Genomic DNA, 6,500 nt, shown 5'->3' on the forward strand with positions numbered 1-6,500 from the left:
GTGATGATTGTCAGCTGTCAGAAATTCAGGATTGTGAAAAAGGAATTGTGATTGATGTTTAACATAGCATTCTTGAACAAGCTACGTTGATCGGGCATCACAATGAAATATGTTGTTTGCTTTTCTGGGTGTGGAGTGGGAAATGGAGAGTTGATAGATTCAGAGAAAATCAGCTTATGAAAATCAGTTGTGTTTTCAACTTGACTGAGAGCACCAGCAACAAGGTGGATCTAACAATAGAAAATATCAAACAGTGTGTCATTCTGGGATCATATACAGACTATGATTTGTCAGAGGACAAAGATATAACTCTATAGCTCAAAGGCATAGCTAAGAGTAGAGATTCTGATACACACTCTAGTGGTGCTAAAGGAAGGTTAGTAGAGCGTTAGAAAAGAAATCATAATAACATGAATAATAATAAGAACAAGTATTTATTTATGTTTTTCAAAAGAATACAGCAATCTAAGTAAATACATAGCAATCTGGGTCTTGTTACTTTAGGGGACAAAGCATACATAGGTGCAAATAATAGTGCAGAAGCCTACAGTGTTGCAATAACATATTCATATTGAACTTGACAATAAAAAAAGTAATTAATACAAAGAAAGATAGTACATTATTGGGAGAGGGGCAATATAATTTAGCAGTATCATTTACATGCTACTATTCATTAAAACATACATGAGGAATTAAATACAGATATAGCAACAGTGAAAAAATAATTAATTGTAGGAAACATAATTTTCATTACAGGTCAAGGTATATTAATAATATTAATCCACATTTGTAAAGCGCACAATCACCCGTTAGGGTCTCTAGGTGCTGGGGGCCGTCGGGAAGATTAAGCAAGCTATTTCCCAGAGTCACATGGTGCTGGGCTAATCTGCCGCCGGTGATCGAACAGTGATCCCCAGATTCTGGAGTCAGTTGCCCTAGTCGCTGCACCACACCGCCACGCCAGAGTTAAACTTATTTTATGCTCTGATGCCTTTTTAAATATCCCTTGAACATTCATTACTGATCAATATAAAACAATGTGATCTGCAGGTATGATGGACAGAAGTGTACCTTAATCAGCATTTATGGATTCGCCACTTAGCATATGTTTGTATACATTGTAAAGAAAGTTGTGCTATGAAGAAAACATAGAGACCTATTCACAAAGGTAGGCTTACACTGGACCTATTCACAAAGGCAAATTTACACATGAGTAAATCTGTGTGTGTGTCATTTTACTCTACACTTTTCAGTAACTTTACCCTTTTGGGCTATTCAGCATTTCCAAGTGCAATGTGTCTTAAAAGTGTTGACTTTTATGTCACCACACTCTGAAACAGAGGGGCTGAATCAGTAAAAACGTGCAATGTGACAGTAACATTACTGCTAGTACTGACTTTACCACTACATTTGACGTTCTGCACACTTGGCTGAGATCTCTACTATCGAAGAGGAGATCTCCACATTGTAAAGCATAGTGAAAAGTTTAAAAGCTTATTCAACTAAAAAAACTGAAAAATATTTGTACGTGAAATAATGTTAATTAATTTACAAAGCTACTATGTCAATATTTTGAATACATTAGATTTCAAATAAAATAGGTTTTCTCAAAATTAAATTACATTTGCATCTAAAGAGGAGTGACGTATGTTTTGCTCTGCATTTAAATGTATTAAAAATAAAACGTATTTAAATATTTTCAATGTAAAGTAAGGCTACATTACATTTTAAATATGAAAAAGGTTATTAAATTATGTTAAAAACAATTAATGTTTCTTTTATATTCATAGAAAATGTTATTAACACCTACAGAAGCTTGAAAACAGTTTAAATGATTTCAGGCATTTTGACAGATAATATGGAGCCTAATTTTAAGTCCCTATCTCCGTTATCATTGAATGGAGGGAGCTGCAGTACCAGTGAATTACCATACGTGGGGTTTGCCTTACTCCACCTCAAAAATCTGAGCCCCATAAAAAATATTATTACATTAAATATGATTTATTTATTTCGACTTTTTAAATATATATATATATATATATATATATATATATATATATATATATATATATATTTTTTTTATATCTGGAGAAACTCGAACCACTTCCTGATACTCCACAGCAGCAGACAGGCGAGGAAAGAGACACAGACCTCCGAGGTATTTCAAGTGGGCAGTGATTTTATTGTAAGTGACCCAACACAACGCGTTTCAAGCCCGTAAGCCCTTGATCACGTGTCACAAGTGAAGACACCATCTACTACATTTAAAGTGAATAATGCCCCTTCCACGCTTGACATCACAGGTCACATGTGCAAAGACACTGAAAACATCCTAATATGTTTCCTACTGTTATTCGAGAATGTTACATGAAGGCATATAAATATAATTTGACACGCACTGGGTTTATATATATACATGTTCAATAAATAATTTAAAATAACATGTAAAGTGCTACGTGCCACGAAATTTGTAAAATAATAAATACAATTCGTTTTTTTAAAAGAATCTTCATAGGATAAATCCATTTTTAACTGCCAGCATGTCAACCATTGTGTTTGTTAGTCTCTAACCGGTTAAATCCGTATATATTAACAACTAACAGAACTTCCTGTGGAATATGTGCGAAAAAGTGTAGTCTTCATATTACCAATATTTTCACATTATTTCTTATTCAGCGCACATTGCCGTTAAACAAATGGAGGGGTAAAAAAGTGCAAAAAGTGCATATCATGATGATTAAAGTGCAAGTGTAGATGGTATAAATTTCTCAAATCTTCAAATGTATATTGTAGGTCCAATCATCTGTACACCAGAAAACTAAATAATTCATGAATTTATACAGATAAGACGATCAAATTAGATCCTAAAAACATTTGAATATGTATAAGAAATATAAAAATACCTTTTGAGAAATTGATATGAGGGAAAGGCAAAAATGTGCAAATCTAAACACTTATTATATTCACAATATATATTACAAGGACAGATTTCTTGATTTTATGTAAAGGTAACTCAACTAGTGAACAGACGGACATAAGATATAGCAGCCAAATTTGAATTACAGAAAGCTGCGCATATCTTCAGTCGTGTTTAACCCATTGGGCCATTTGCAATCTAGCTCCAGAATATATTTTGTTTCGAGCTGCCGGAGTTGGCGTTCTCTGTTGCCGCCTCTCCTTTTTCTAACTACAGCGTCAATAACATAATAAGACAGGCAATTTATGTTGTTGGCATGCACTCTCTTAACCTCATAGATGCTCGTAAACATCCCTCCCCAGTGCTGCGCTGTCCATTCGAACTAGTGCTGAATGGACGTCCAATGGTCGTGCGCAGCACTGGGGAGGTAGTGCTGCCGTCGGCCAACGCACCGAGGCAGCACTTAAGGGGTTAAAATGTCTGGCAACAGGATATGTTGCATCACTGTGCAAAATGGCCCTAATATGCTGCAATATCCTGACGTGCACCTGCAGCTTCGTGCTACCCACGTAGCGAAGCCCACAGGTGCACGTCAGGACATATACAGCATACTCGGTTTTACAGCTGTAATTTCCCATTATCAAACTAGGAGTAGTCTTGAACGGTGTCGAGTAAGTTGACATATTGCACCCAAAATTGCATGCTCTACATGTTGTACATTTGGTAAAGCCCTTCTTCGGTGTTAACCAGGTAGTGACCTTTTTGATTTCAGGAGATACTCTGTCTAACCTTGTGCCCATGGTGCTGCTTCTTCTAAAAGTGATTACAGGTTTAGCTGCAATTCTACTTTGAAGAATGCTGTCTGTTAATACCACTGGCCAATGTTTGTTAACTATTGCCCTTATCTGTCGTTCCTCTCTATTAAAAGTTGTAATTAATCTAGGAGTGTTGGTTTTATTCAAGGTAATGACAGAATTAGGTGTATCAGGGCTTTCTTCTTCGGGAGAAAAGAGGCTTATCCTAGATCTAGTTTTAGCCTTTTCCATTGCCTCCTTTAAGATTTTTTCAGAGTACCCTCTGTTTCTGAGTCTTGCAACCAGCTCTTGTTGACATTTATCAAATTCTTCCTCATTGCTGCAGATTCTTTTTATACGTAGGATTTCTCCAGACGGGATGCTAGCAATGAGGTGTTTTGGATGAGAGCTGGTTGCATGTAAGGTAATATTGCCTGAAGTGGCTTTCCTATGAAGGGTGCTTTCAAATTTGTTGTTATGGACAAAGACCTTGACATCAAGGAATTCAATTTCCATTTTCTCAATGTGGGAAGTGAATTTTAAATTGAACATATTTTTATTGATCTTATTGATGAACATATTCGCTTTCTCCTCACTTCCCTGCCACAGAATGAACATGTCGTCTATGTACCTAAGGTAAGACCTTATGTGTGTCTTGTACTCATTCTGAAAGGTGGTTTTAAGGACCTGCTCCTCCCACCAGCCCACATGTAAACATGCGTAGCTGGGGGAGAAGCAGGCCCCCATCGCCACACCTCTCAACTGCTTGTATAGATCTTTATCGAACAAAAAGTAATTGTTGTTCAGACTCCATTTGATGAGTTCCAATAGAACTTTGTAGTGTTCGTATAAGGTGCTGGACCTCTTTTCTCAAAAATACTTTACAGAAGCTAATCCTTTTGTGTGGTCTATAGATGTATATAATGCTTCTATGTCTAGGGTGATAAGAAGCAAATTCTCAGACCATAAAAGTTTATCGATTTTCTGTAAAAAATCACCAGTGTCCTTAACATAGCTAGGTAATGACATCACCAAGCTCTGAAGAAAAAAATCGATGTACTGGCCTACATGTTCCCCCAGAGTATTAATAGCCGATATTATTGGCCTGCCTGGGATAGGAACCACATTTTTATGTATTTTTGGAATTAAGTACAGCACCGGCAAAACCGGGAACTCAATAACCATGAACTTGTATTCCTCTGTTGAAATAAGGCCTTGTCTCTTCCATAACGCTAACAATTTGTGTAGAGCTGATTTGGCTTTGTCATACTCTTTCATGCTAGACTTTGCATAACATTGTGCATCCTGAAGCTGGCGAGATGCCTCAGCTATATAATCTTTTCTAGGCCACAATACCAAATTCCCACCCTTGTCCGATTTTTTAACCACCACTTCTTGATTGTTTTCTAATTTTTTGATCAAATCAAAATATGCTTTTCTTCTATGAAACAGATTCCTTTCACTTTTGTTTTTTTGGACAGTATGGTTTAATTGTTTGAGGTCATTGACAACAAGGTCATGAAATACATCGATACTGTCCTTTGCCATGAATGGTACAAAGCTTTTATATATATATATATATATATATATATATATATATATATATATATATATATATATATATATATACATGTATGTATTTCTATATATATATATATACATATATATATATACACAGACACACATAATTTGATGCAAACTTACATATAATTGAAAAATATATATTATTTTAAAATAAAATATTTTTAGATCCATTTTTTTATCACAAAAATAAATGTACCTTTAATTTGAAAGATTAGCGAAGTAAAACGTAATTTCATTTTAGGTGGAATTTTTAAAATGAAACAATGCTAATTGAATATATTTAATTCACTAGTAAGTTTATAGTGTTGTCACATGTTTTATTTTGTTCAACATTTAAAATAAATATGTACAATTAATTTAGATTCATGTTTAATGTAAACATATTTTTGCAAAATGTTCTGCGTTTAATTAACTTTTAAAATGTTCCCTGTACCGTGCCATGGGGATCCTAAAGCCATGATAACTGACATTTCCTTACAGTAAAATATAAGGAAAAGCTTAGTTCTGCTGTGTATATTTTACAACTCTACATCTTTTCTGCTTGCCCAATTTGCACCTCTTTATGTCATGCCATGCATGCCTTTTAATTGCCCTTAAATATGCTAAAGCTGTATGAATCCGCGTACACCTAAGGGGTCTGCCCTTATGCTTGTGTGTGATGTGCTACAATGTATACCTCCAAGTTGGTCTCCAGTTCATTGACGTGTGTTGTATCCTTGTATAATAAAGTGTGGGTTTCCTTATGTGTTGTGTCCATGTGTAAGCTTATGTATCATCCTTCCTTGTATGCCTGTCGCGTGTGCCCCTGTGCTGTTTGTCTGATGCTCTTGTCTAAGCATGTGAGCTCAATAAAACATACTGTGCCTGTCAGTAAGCATGTGCTGATGCCTAGGTGTGTTCAACCCCTATGACTGTCACTATGCCACCTGTAATACTCTGTAAGCCTGTGATCATCGCCGTGCAAACAATCTGGTCTGCTGGGCACACATGTATGCTGTGGACCTGGTGCGCTGTTGTATATACACGTGGAGTGGCCCCTGTGATCCAGCCAGGTCTCTATGGCCTATGGGTCTGTCCTTGAATTCACATTCCTTCATCCTCATATTCATACATTCAAAACGAATTCTTGCCTGATGTGCACTGTCTCGCCAGAGAAACAGATGTTGTCCAAACGGGACAATCGTCTGAGCCAAGACAACTATTCA

The sequence above is a fragment of the Lissotriton vulgaris genome, unplaced genomic scaffold, assembly GCF_964263255.1.
Source record: "Lissotriton vulgaris unplaced genomic scaffold, aLisVul1.2 SCAFFOLD_3424, whole genome shotgun sequence".
Taxonomy (NCBI): Eukaryota; Metazoa; Chordata; class Amphibia; order Caudata; family Salamandridae; genus Lissotriton; species Lissotriton vulgaris.